Source organism: Otolemur garnettii, unplaced genomic scaffold (assembly GCF_000181295.1).
Source record: "Otolemur garnettii isolate 467f Iridium unplaced genomic scaffold, OtoGar3 scaffold00014, whole genome shotgun sequence".
Lineage (NCBI taxonomy): Eukaryota > Metazoa > Chordata > Mammalia > Primates > Galagidae > Otolemur > Otolemur garnettii.
The window spans coordinates 26,952,630-26,960,160 of record NW_003852409.1 but is presented as its reverse complement, the minus strand read 5'-3'; positions in this window follow the sequence as shown (position 1 = coordinate 26,960,160).

The following is a 7,531-nucleotide window of genomic DNA, read 5'->3' as shown; positions in this document are numbered from 1 at the left end:
CATCACGTCCTGCCGCCGCGCCATTGGCCGCCCGGCGCCCCGGGCCCTTGCAGCGCGTGCTCTGGGAAGGCGGGAGACCCGAGAGGGAGGGGAGCTAAGAGGAGGAGAGCAGAGGCGAGATGGTGGGAGCTGGTGGGCGAGGCCGGAGGGAGGAGGCAAGGGGGAGGAAGGAGGGAGAGCGCGGGGTTAGGAGTTTTAGCTACGAACAGTTTCCTGCGGTTTCTTCGAAAAGGAAAATTAAACCCTCTCTCCCCGCTGTCTCCATCCTAAGAAGGCCCAGCTAGAGGATGCACGAAGAGGTCTCGCTGCAGCCTCTCCTTGGCCCAGAGACGCGGCCTTGGCACCCGCTGAGGAGGCCGGGGAAGGCAGACCTTGGGGCAGACTTGTGAGAGCCTTGGGCTGCTTCCCGTCGAGCTCCGCCTTCGCTAGTGCTCTGCACCCTGGGCTGTGGGCGGCCAAGCAGGCCTCCTGGGGACTGTGCTGAACCGGAGAGCGGAGACTGGCGAGAACTGTGACCCCCGGGGACAGGGGCCAGCCAGCGTAGTGTGGCTCCATATGAGCTATGGCCCAATCTACGGCCCAGCATGTAGCTCTTTCTCACTCTTGCCGTCTGTCTGTAGTCTAGAAGGGCAGGGGAGGGCATGATTTTAGGAACTCAGAAAGGCGAAGATTCCAATCCTTCTGCCATTTACATGCCCTGTTACCTTAGGCATCTGACTTAACCTCCCTTAGCCAGTTTCTGACCTTTGCAGTGGGAGACAAGAAGGTCGGCTTCACATGATATGGTGAACGAAAGGGATCACAGATATAATCCTGGAATAGAGTAGGCACTTAGCAAATTCTTTAATCATTTCCTCTTTCTCCTCTTCCATTAAATATGTACTGTAAGATACATTTGGTGTCAGCGAGGTTCTTAACGACCACAGGCCCATTCTCTGCCCACTGGGTGCACCTTGCCACAGACCTTGTTGATATCACAGGGCCACCCTGCCCTGGGTGCACCACTTCTCCAAACAACAACATTGAAGCCTGCTGGGTAAATCCTAACTGCCACCCGCAACCTCCAGACTTCATGTTCAACCTAAAACCTCTTGGGGACCCAACAGCTATACCCTGGTATCTGGTGGAGAGGGAATTAGGAAATAAAAGTGCTTGTAAAGAAAAACTGATTGAGCAAGTCAATTAAAGTCTTATCTCCCCGGTGTGCTTTGGAGGTAGGTTTGGATCCATCTTTTAGGAGCAAGGGAGGAGATGTCAGTGTTCAGTGACCTGCTTGCCTGGACTCAGTAAGTTGATAGCCAGGATCTCTGTTGTTTATTTTACAGGGCACGGAGTTGAGGCAACACAAAATCATACTTCCTACATGTGTACAGAACTTTCACATAAATATATGTATGCTTGTAATGCCCAACCACATAAACTCATGTTCACCTATACAGATACATATGTTCCTCTCTACTGGCAAAAATACAGCCAGCATTAATATAGAGGTAGAGTCTATACCTGAGCATCAAGTATAAGTGTTTAGGGCTGGGAGGGCAGATGCATCTGTAAGGCGGTAAATTGCCCGGTTTACCTATACTTGTTCAAGCACTTCTACTTAAATTACTGAGTGCGCACTTCTATGAGGCCATATTTTGCATATTTGCAAAAACTCTTGAAGTTACAAGTATGTGTGTACACGCTGCACGTGTACAGATGCCCGAGTGCGAGGGAAGTACCATAAACCCTAAGACGCGCGTGCGCGTGTGTTCACACAGAAATGTGCTTTGGTGCCTGCACACGGCGGGCGCCCAGGCACGCGGACGCCTACGCGAATACACAGGCATGTTTTACTGACGCATCTGGGACACTTTCTTTCAAAGAAAGTAGGGAATGAAAATCTAATCTGAGAGTCACCAGGGTTCATCTGGAGGTCGCCCAAGGGGTAGAAAAAATTTGTAACAACGCTGGAGTGTTTGTCCTCCGCACAGCTCGGCTCTCAGGCTGGCTGAATACAATACGTTTTCGAAAGCTCAAGGGGCGCCCGGCGCGCAGAGGTGGGGGTTGGGGGTGCTCAGTAACTCTCGCTGCAGGCTTCTAAAGCAACCTGAAAACACATCCTGTGGCCCTTCACTCCTCCACCACCCCCCCCACATACACGCACGCTATTCTGCCTGTCTGACCAGCAGCCTACATCTATTGCTAGTCCAACCCCAGATACCCTGGCAGTCAGGGTTCCCGCCCGGTGCGCTTGTCTATTTATCCCTCTGCGTCAGGGTGGAACGCAGACGCTTGGGTCTGTAAGAGGCTAAAACGCGTCTCCAGCCGCTGGGCGGGATCTGGGCGCCTCGGCCCCGGGGTTCAGAGGCCGGTAACTTTGCAATCGCCCCCAGCGGTAGGGGACGTCTTGCAGCCGCTAAGCCCTGTCCACGGAGACTAAACAAGGAGACGAACAGGCTGTAAACACACATCCTGACACGTGAGTGACATTTACACGGGTGCGAGAAGCCGCAGCACTGGAAAAGGCAGGGGTGGGGGGAGCGGGCACAGACAGGTAAACGGAACATTCGCAGGCACCGGAAATGGCAGCCCCGAGACCCCCCACTCCCTGGTAGGAGAAAATCATCCCTAAGTCCCCGGAACCTGCCTTTTGTGGGAGGTGACAGGTGAACCGAATTCAGGTCTGGCCACTCTCGCCGCTGTCTACCTCCCCACCACCATCTGGTTCCTAGCAGACAAGCAGACCCGGCGCATAATGAGGTAGCAGCCTCCAGCCGGCCACCGTGACTAACTCAGAACAAAAGCGCTCCCTCCACGCCTCCTCCAACAAAGGGGCCACCAGCCCTGGCGCTCCCCGAAGGCTGCGGGGCTCTCGGCTGCCGGCTGCGGAGCTGCCGCGCGCAAACTTCCCGGGGCTCCTGGGGCTGCAGGCGCCAGGGAGCCGGGGCCACGGAGGGAGGAAGTGCCCGCCACCCCAAGAAAGTGAGGCCAGGCTGGGGGAGGGTGGGGGAAAGGGGGAGGGAGCAGGGGAGCAGCGGAAGGAGGGTGATTGATCAGTGCGCTGTTGCCCGCGCTCGTCCCGTTATTAGAGGCGGCCAAAGCAGGGCCACGCATAACCTTAGAATCGCCAACTAATTGACGCTGCAGGCAACGACTTCATTGTGCACGCTGGTTTTATGTCTTCATAGCCGGTGATTGACAAGGTGTAATTAGTCATCTCACTCGGTGATAAACATGGGCACCCTCCTCCCGCGGCATCAGGCCGTGTGTACCAGCAGAGGAAGCGATAGTTGACGCTGATATACCATTAAATCAAAATGAAGACGTTCAGAAGTGTGTGTTTGCTGTGACGCTGTGATGGTTTATTTCTCAAATACGGCACCAACAGATTTACTTGATTTGCAAGTTAACTACAACATTAACTGGTTTTATTTATTTTGCCTCTTCCTTCCTCTTCCTAGGCAGGGATGTTGCTCTTGGAGAATGTGAAGACAGTTTGCTTCTTGACAAGCGAGCGAGCGGGCGCCCAGATTTTTGCAGCCTTTCCGAGTCTCCCCCGAGGGAAAAGCAGGCAGAAAAAAAAAACCGCCGGATTTGGGAGCCACAAGAGAAGGATTCCACGCCGGAACCTCCTTCCTTGGCCCTGGACTTGCCTGCCTGGGGCCCCCTTTGGGGCACTGCCCGTGGATAACCTGAAACTCTGAGGACTGGAGACTGGGAAGCCTCTTGAATAATAATTGTGAAGAAGACAGGCAAAAAACAACGTTTCTCTCCCCACCTTGAAGCAGGAAGGACTGTTTTTAAAGCTTCTGGATACAGTTACAGGGCCAATTGCCCACCTCTGCTCCCTGAGTAAAGTGTAACATCTTCTGTCCTCCTGGCTTGCTAGCACCATTCAGCAGATTATACTCCTTGCTCACCAAAGTGGGTCTTTCTCAGAGAAGTGTGTGTGTGTGTGTGTGTCCCTCTATATTGAGGCTGCTGTTAGAGATGATGGTTACTCCTTCCAGAAATCTGGAGGTTTAAATTTTAAAAAGGGAGAGGGAACCTGTCTGTCTCAGCCCTAATTCTGGTTAGAGAGTGGCAGGGACTGGACAAAGCTAACAACATTTGAAAGTCCATTTCCACGTATCAAGGAAACCCCCAGTTAGGTTTGCTTTATGCACTTTCTCCTCTCTAACCTCTGGCTCCTGTTTGTATAGCAGAGGAATGGTGATTCCTTTCCACAGCACAGGAATGGGGGTTCTGGTTATCTCCAAGAAAGGGTGGGGTGAGGCTGAGTCATAGAGACAGCAGAAAAGTCCACACTTTCAATCCAGACCCTCCTCTTCCCAGGCTCATGGGCCTCATTGGGGGTGGGGGTCAATTTATATTGATGTGAGACTGTCAGTTAGCAGCAAATCAGCTCAGGCATAGCTATCATTTTCTTTATGAAATCAGCTCACTGCCTTGGCCACACCATGCAGCAAATCTGCTGGTCACCACTGTGGACAATAAAAATTAGTGGGCCTTAGTTGTTTCCAAGAGGAACCCCATGTCTATGACAACAGAATAGATAAATGGCTTGGCCCATTGCTGGCAGAGAGGAGCCCAATTCCTCCTCCTCTTCTCCCTGCAGCGATCTGAACAATTCCAAAACCGCCTCCCTGGGCGTCAGCTGAGCAGGTTGGGGAACTAACCAGGGCTCTCTCTCTAGGGCCCTGTTAAATGCACTGAACTTAAAATGAAACACGAAGTGTGAATTTCAGGTTTGAACATGATGCATCAGGAAATGTGGAGGTTGGCAGCCCTTTTCCTCCCTCCTGCCTTTTGGTAGCAGGTATTAATATTGTATTAAATGTTATGAGAAAGTAAGGGCTGCGGAGAGGAATGTGCTCAGATGCAATTTTGTCAAGGTTTTTATCTGTGATTATGATTCCAGATGTAGAAATTCCCGGAGGAGGAAATGAGGGGCTGCTGGCGTGTGACATGTGTTTTAAGGTGTTTGGCAGTGTTTCTCAAAGTGGTGACAAAATGTTCAATTTTATTACAGGGAATTGGTAAAAAGAAATATGAATACCAGGTCAGAGATTGTTCACCTCAGCAAAAGGATTTACCATTATTGATTAGAGTGGAGAAAGTTCGTATCTGGGCCCTGCTTAAATCACATTGTCAACAATGTAAATCTGTCAGATCAGATTATTCTTAAAGAACAATTGTAACAAAATACCAAATAACTAATTGCATCCCCCCCATAGCTAATTTCCAGAAAAAGATGTAAATTGCCCTGGGAAGGGGGAATAAAAGTAAATATTGCAAAAAGATGCCATTTTTTTCCAACTGGTATAACTATAGTTATTTCTTGTGGGTAATTTCTTTTTAATCTCGCCGAAAATAGTATCCAGTCTTGGAAGGGCCATTTTGCTAACCTCTGTAAGCCTTTCAGGTTGAAGCACAAAAAATAACAGCAATAAATTTCCTCACACAGGGAACCACATTTTGCTCAAAGAAGAATCAGGAAGAATTTATATTTGAGAAGTGGGGATGGGGGTGAGGAAGCAAGTGGATGAACTCTTGAGTAATATCTCTATGCACTTGAGACTGGGAGTTTTTCCTATCACAGTCTGTCTTCGTTCAAAGGCATCTCTACCATCTCTCTCTGACAGCAGGACACCCCTAAACTTCATTTCTAAGCACAGGTTTCCTCATAAACCTTTTATGAGCTTCACATACACTAATACTACCCAACTCGAGTGCCCAGCCAGCGCTGACTAGACTAGAAGTGGGTTTGGTAAACATTTCCACAGAACAAAAAGGGGTTTGGAGCTAAAGATGCTGAACTTGGCTTCTCCCTGGCTCCCCAAGTACAAGACAAGACTATCCCACTGGCTGGGGCCACTGCCTTACTGATCACCCATGTTTAGTTCATGCTGCCTGTCCTAAATCCAGGCTAAAGAATGTTGATTGTGGCTTCCTAGTCACTGGCACTAGCATCTTAGCCTCCCAGCGCAAACTGCACCTTGCCAGGAATTAAGACAGTTCCTCTCCTAGAAGGTGATATAGGTCGTGGTGCTTTTCCAAAGGGAACTGTGAGGTTGCAGGGGAGGAAAAACCACTCAGCATGGCCACCATCTCTCACCCTGCACGTTAGCAGATTTCTCCCCCTACCCTGGTCCAACTTTCCACTGTTCTCTACTGCTATTTGGGAAGTTAGCATTGTCTCTTTAGGTGAGGAATGAGTCATTTTCCACATATGCTACAGCTGAAGCCCAGTCCCTTGACACCCCTCCCCAACATTTTTATTCTTCCATTAATTAAAACAACTAATGTCCCATTGATTATCTTTGCCTGAATGAAAATCATTACAAGCCCTTGCAGGTATATGGGAAATTCTGTTTGCTTAAGTATTCACACTTTGATTTCCTATAGACTCATTTTCTCAGGCATAAAGAAATTCAAACAAAACAAAACAAAAACAAAATCTCCTGACATTTTGCAATGAAACATGAAGACTCGTTGTAATAAGCTTGTGCCGATCTCTTGAAGGAAGAAATGTTCAGATAGCCCTGTTTTAGAGCCTGAATTTCACTGTCTGGTAAAGGACTCTAGATGGTTAAGGGAAACAGGATAGGTCATCAGAATTCAGTTTTGAATCTGTGCTTGGGTTGAGTTAGATGAACTCATCCAAATTTACTTTTAAGCTACCATGCCAGCTCTCAAAAGTAAAAAAGGCAAGGGGCAATAAACACTATTTGAAATTTCCCAGCTACTTGGCCATTTCAGCTTGCGTCTCCATTTCTGAGGGCTGCCATAATTAGAGCGATCTATTTTGCATTTACTTCTCTTTGCAAGCACTACATTATTCACTCTTTCTTGTGCTTATTAAACAGTGCCACCTGCACCAAATTCAACAAAGCTCCTCCATCAGTCCGGCCTAGCTAAGGATCCCAGACCATATATTATCATTAATTGAAGCTCAATTGAATCGTCAACGATCAAGGCATGAGTAAAAGCAACACATTTTCTAGGATTTGTTTATAAAAATGTTTTAAGCAAAAAAAAAATTATTCCCGAAATTGTCATCTTTTACAAACTCATCACATTCTCTCCGTACAAGTAATTCTAGCAGCAATTAGCAAGTCTTTTAATTACTGAACTACTCCCTATATGTTACAAGGTGCCTCCAGCACAAATATCCTCCTTCGTAGGTATTAGCAGATGCAGTCAATATCTGCAGTTTGGGTTTGTCACCCAAACCCTTCGAAAGTGACCACCTCGATAACCCTCATGCTATAAAAAGGATCTGAAGAACCAAAGGCAAGACTGGAAAGCAGAGCACAATTTTCCAGAAACTAGTCAGGGACATTCTGACTTCAGAGAGAGGGCAAGACAGAAGAAAGGGAATCAGAAGCAGAGAAGGGAGAAGCAGAAAATGAATGTACATAGACAAGCAGTGGTCAAAGAAAGGCACAGAAAGTTTCTAGCAAAGATGGGACCATCTCTGAACTTCAGTGTGTTAAAACGAACTCTATATCCTAATACTGATGATTTATACATTTCTTATAGGTTC